Source organism: Cryptomeria japonica, chromosome 2 (genome assembly GCF_030272615.1).
Source record: "Cryptomeria japonica chromosome 2, Sugi_1.0, whole genome shotgun sequence".
Classification (NCBI taxonomy): Eukaryota; Viridiplantae; Streptophyta; class Pinopsida; order Cupressales; family Cupressaceae; genus Cryptomeria; species Cryptomeria japonica.
In genome coordinates this window covers 592222055-592228054 of record NC_081406.1, presented here as the reverse complement: position 1 = coordinate 592228054, position 6000 = coordinate 592222055, and positions in this window count along the sequence as shown.

Genomic DNA, 6000 nt, shown 5'->3' with positions numbered 1-6000 from the left:
CTTTAAAGTCACAACTATTGGTGCAATATTATAAAAAAAAATGGACATTAAATCAACAAGTATGGGTATTAAATCAACAAATACTATCACAACAATTGGAACATGTTCAACCACTGGGTCCTCTCCCCTATGACACTTCTTGATGTCGAGTCAAACTCCAATTTATTAGGTTGTTCTTAATCTACACTATTTCAATGGTTAAAGATAAATTTTGACTAATAAAAATATAACACAATTAACTATCACTTTTGATGAGGTGTAAAGTATGAAATTCAAGTACATTATCTCCTGGGGTATCTACTGCTGCAAAATTTGACTCACTAGACGATACAGTGGTATCCGATGGAGTGCTAGCTGGTTGATCTGTATTTACACTTTGTTCTTTTGTTGATGTCGGTTTCTTATCCCTTGGTAACTGTATATTCTGAGACTATACAAAACTAGGGCTCAATTCATATCCCAAACTTAAAAGAATTCTCACCCAAATGTCAATGGTTTCCTTCCAGATCTCCTCAAATCTTTCCAACATTAGGTTGTTTATTTTGTGCTTTGGATTAAATTCAGATGAGCTGCTTCTATTTATTAAATTTGCCATCTCTAGAGGGGTTAATGTTGGACATAGATTAACAAAAAAAATCTCTTTTATTTTTCGGTCTAGAGATTGAGCATGTAATTTCGTAGCCTCTAACTTATCAGACAACTCCCTAGGCAAAATTTTCTCTAATTCAATCAATGCTCTACTAAAAAAATCAAGATATAAAAGAATAGATTCTTCAATCTTCATTTTATCCTTCTCATCAAAATCATCAAATAATGTAGGAATGTTGTCTAAATTACTATCATGAATAATCTGATCAATTAAGTCCTGAGCATCTAGTTTCTTCTTATCACTTCTTCTTTGTTTATGTACAATGGTAATTTTGGGTTTTTAGGGGAGGCTCCTTAGCTGGTTCTTTCTTTTTCTCTTCCTTCTTCTCCCTCACTACCCTTGCAAAGATGCCTTTCTTCTTTGGAACTTCCTTGATGTCTTCATCTAAACTTGTTTCCTTAGAAGAGACTGTCATAGATTGTCGAGTTGCCTTTTATTTTCTCTTTGTTGACTCAACCCGTTTAGGACTGGCACACTCAGCTGAAGATGCTTTTGGTTGCTTGGAATTCTTAGTGGATACCGAGACCACATTAAGAGTGGCTCGAGCTGCCTTCCTAGCTTCCCTTTCTTCCTTTCTTTTCTATTTAATTTCTTCTTTCCTCCGAGCTTCAAGGATTTTGACTTTTTGTTCTATTTCTGCCCCACTATGCCCTTCACTTATTAGAGTTTGAGCTGCAACCTTACTCATCTTCTACCTGATAGCAGGTGCAATATGTTCTTGGTGAACTTTCACACCTTTTTCCTGGGTTGTGCCAAATTTCTCCTCTTTTTCATCAATTGGTGTTTGCAGTAGGTGTTGAGCATAAACATCCAGTGTGGCCTCATCCACCTCATATCCCATAGGCATTATCTAGAGTATTCTAGGTCAGTTTTCTTCCATCATGCATTCATCCTTATTCACCATAAAACATTGTATATGTATATTTTTATGTTGTAGTTTTAGGAATCCTAGACCTATTCTTCATTTCTTCTTGAAAAGTTTTGAAAAATGGCCAAAAATTAGCTTTACTTTGTTTATCCCCCTCTTTATCCAAAATTTGAGCTATCTGGGTAGCTCCCAGACGATCAAAAGCCCATTGAATCTTCCCATAACCAGGAACAATACCCAAAAAGTAGAATGCTAAACAGATAACAAAGGAACCATACCAGAAAGTGTTTTTCTTATCTTGTTTGATTTTTTGGAGGTTTGACATTAGTTCCTTCAGCATCACACCACAGGGATTGTAGTGTGCAACCTCCTTTACCATTTGGTGAGCAACCAAAATGTTGTTACTAGAGACAAAGTTCAACCGGTTTGACTAGTAAACTTTATAATCGATTACCATTGCGGAAAACTTAACATCAATTTCCCTCACATCATCAACTCTAATTGAATGAACATCCAAAGTAGTGCCTGTGAGTTTGCAAAGTTTAGTGTTGGAGAGTTTGCATCTAGGGCTAGGTAGACCTCCAATCTTATGCAGGCAAGTGATGTTTCTAATTACTTCCTCCATGATTTTATAAGGATGGTCCAACCAGATGAATTCACCATGAATGCAGCTCAAAATGTATCGAACCCATTCTCCCTCGTCAAATGTGGGAAATGTGGGAAAATCCATGAATTGAGTGAAACCCTTCCTCTACAAGTGGGTAAATCCCAGTTTCAGTGGGTTGTCCGTAATGAGGTTCTCAGTGAAAACACATGACAATTCATAACCTCTAAGCTCCTCGATGTCCTAGTGAATGTATGCTCTAATGTCTTCAGTGTGAAGAACACCATGGCAGACACTCAAGAATGCTCCTAGTGGTTCATCCAAAAGAGATTTGAAGGGGTGCTTCTTGAATTCATGACCGGGGCAGTTCTTTATTTCCACTATCAAAGGAGTATCGACATTGAATGAAGAAGCCATGATATGCTAATACTGAAACTAGGGTTTCTACAAATGAAAAATACCTTAAGATACTATTGGGAGATGAGACTTACTATGAGAGAAAGTGCTTACACAAATTGTCTTGGACTCTGAATCGCTCTTCTGAATGCTCGATCGTTGTGTGAAGAAAATAACTTAAATCTCCCTTTTTATCATTGTTAACCCTAATTTTTTGTTAGGATTCCCACAGATACTGAGAGGGGGGGGTGAATTAGTATCTAACCGGTGTACATAATTTCTTATACAAAGGTTGTCAAGATGTCAGTAGATTTTGTAGTTTCAACCTTGTAACTAGTTAGTTACAATTTGAATTAGATCTACCAAAATCAAGTTTATACTCTCCATAAAAATTTTACTATCTCTTATTGTTGTCCTTGTTCTTTTAGCTGTACCAGTGAGATGCTGCAAATGCTCTGTCGGTGTTTTATGTCCCTATATTAGTGCCTCAGATACTTCCTTCTGCAATGATGCTAGATAGTCCAATCCTGGACTCAGTTTTAATCTTAGATGCTTTGCCTTATTCACTATTCTCTCTTTTTCTCTTTCCAATTTAAGTAATTCTTCCTCAAAATTTGTTATCTTCTATTCAAAAACTGATAATGTATCAGGTGAGTTAATAAAATTATCTGCAAGTTTGTTGATTTCATCCTATATCTTTCTCATCTTCTTATCAATATCTACAGTCAAAAAGTTTGTCTTACAGGTGTCTTTGTACAGATTTTTGTACTCTTTTAATAAATTACACAGTTCCGGTAGAAGTGTGTCAAAAAATCTAGTACACTTCTTTATCTGCTCATCAAAGAATCTTTGTTTTTCAATTTCTACTTTGTCCTTCAATGTCTCTTCCTTTATTTTCTCAATGTTCTCTGTGATATATTTACACAAGGTATCAAGTTGTCCTAAAGAATCTTTATTGTCTATATTACAGTTAGGAACAATTACCTTCAAAATTGGTATTGTGTCATCTAATGCCTTATAAGCTTGTCAGTTGCAGTCTGTTATCTTTTTAATTGAATCCAATAGTACCTCAGTCACATTAGTTTATTTGTAGCCTGATGATGAACCTACATTTTGAGTACCGCCAGTGGAAGTAACCAAGCTTGTATTTACCTCTGGTAGGTCTGTTTGTGTTTGTATTTCCTTAAGAAATGGTTTTTCTACTTCTCCAGTTGCCGGTGGCATTGTTTCCTTATGAACCTGTTCCTGTTCTTGTTGTTGTTTCTGTTCGGGAGCCTTTTGCTCTATTTGTTGCATTGTCTCAGTCTCAGTCTGAGTCTCTACCTTTTTCTCTTTGTCATCTTCAAGTTTCTCCTGTGTGTTATCAGTTTGCTCAGCTACTGGAGGCTCACTAGCCATGTCAGTCTTATCAGTTGTATCTTTGTCTACCACAATGTTGATCTTTTGAGTATCAGCATCCATAGTATATAAGACTTCAGGATTAGGATTAACATCTTCTACATCCATACTTTCAACTATCGGTTGATCTTTTGTAGCTATTGTTTTTACCGGTGGAGTAATAAAAGGAGGTGGGGGTAAGTTGTCTTTAACCTTGATACTGGGTGGTCCACCAACTTTACCTTTACCCTTGTCTCTTTTGTTCTGATATACCTTTATAGGTTTGTGACTCATGTATTCTTCTTGCTTTTCTTTTTCCACTAGGAAAATGTCGCGTGCATTTTCTGTCTCCTCAATCACCTCATTAACTCTTCCAACCATCAAAGCAATGTGCCGGTGTGTGGTAGAAAATGCTGACCGGTTGGCTTCAGCAATTAAGTCATCAATTTCTTCGCGTGAATTCACCAGATATACAGCAAGTCGCTTTTCTATCTTTATTTTCTTGTCAAGTTCTATTACTGCTTGTCTTCTTGCTTCTAGTCTTTTAAATAGTTCTTCTGGTACTTCATTTACTACTTCCATCAAAAATTTCTTATACATATCCATATGCAATATAACACTATTTTCTACTTGTTCTTTTTCATCAGCTGTCAGAGTGTCATATATTTTCTCTATATTCTTCAATTTTCCTTCCTCTGGAATTTCATTTAACAGTATATCAAGAGGGGCCAAGTCCTTGTTTGTCCTCTTCTTCTTCTTGGGTGTTAGTCTCTTCTTCTTTGGTGTAGCCTTTCTTACCAGAGATCTCACTGCTTGTTGTTTTTGTCTTGTCCTCCTAGGTGAGGGTGTGGTTGTTGGTGAGGGATCTCTTTTCAATACAACTCTCTTGAAAGTTGCAGGCATGTCACTCTCCGAAGAAGTGCCTATCGGTGATAGATGAGTCTCAGGTTGTGGAGCTGCTAACTCATCCTCTGTTATATCAGTTTGCTTTAACACATCATCTTTAAGAGCCTTTGCCTATCTGGAACCTCTTCTCACAACTACCTCAACCTTTTTCACTCTTTTCTTAGATTGTATTTGGCTTTCAATAGTTTCTGCATTACCAAATATTTATTCCTTAGGTTCTTTAGGGGCTTCCAGAAGTGCTTTAGCATATGTTTCAATTATATGATCATCTGTTTCATAGCCCATCTCTGTTACCCAAACAGTCCTAGGGATGACTGCTTCCATCCAGATCTCATCCTTCTTGATTACAAAGCATATTTGTCAATAATCTTTGGTGATAATCTGATTCTTTTCTTCATTTTGGCCTTTAGTGATTGAAAGAAATCATGGATATTGTTTTCCTTATCTTCTCCTATATTATTGAATAGTTCTATTAGTTGTTTACCTACCGGTATATCATATCCAAATTCTTTGTAGCCTATACCGGGAACCTGTTTGGTTATATGTAGCATCAGACATACTAACAGATTTCCAAATTTAAAAGTTCCTTTCTTGTCCTTCTTAATCTTGCCTAAGTTATCAATTAATTCATCCTTCAACCACTCACATACATCAATCTTTGCATTATCCGTGACCATATCATAAGCACTCTTAATGCATAAACTTGAAACTAAATTAAGTCTATTTGCATGAGTAGCTTTATATACTAATATCATCCTGATAAATCTCACATTAATATCTGTTACATCATTTACTCTTAAGGACCTTCTGTCAGATGTGGCACCAGTTAACTGAGTAACTAGGTCATTGGAAACCTTCTTGTTTTTGTCTGGCCTTTTACCGGTGGTTGGTAACCCTATGATAGCTTTCACAACTTCCTTAGTGATTTTGTGAATTGCATCTAACCAAAAAAATTCACCATGTACCCTGCTTAAGACTATCCTAATCACATCCTTGGGAAATTTAGGAATGCTAAGGATCTCTATAAATCCTAGGGTTTCAATGATCTCGTGTTCATCTTTTACATTGCCGGATTCATCACATATGATAGTTTTAAACATGGTTTTAATCTCTTCATCTCCTAGTTCCTCAATGTTACAGTGAATGTAAATTTTGCGGTCTTCAGCATAAACAACTCCCTTAGGAATTTGAGAAAAAGCC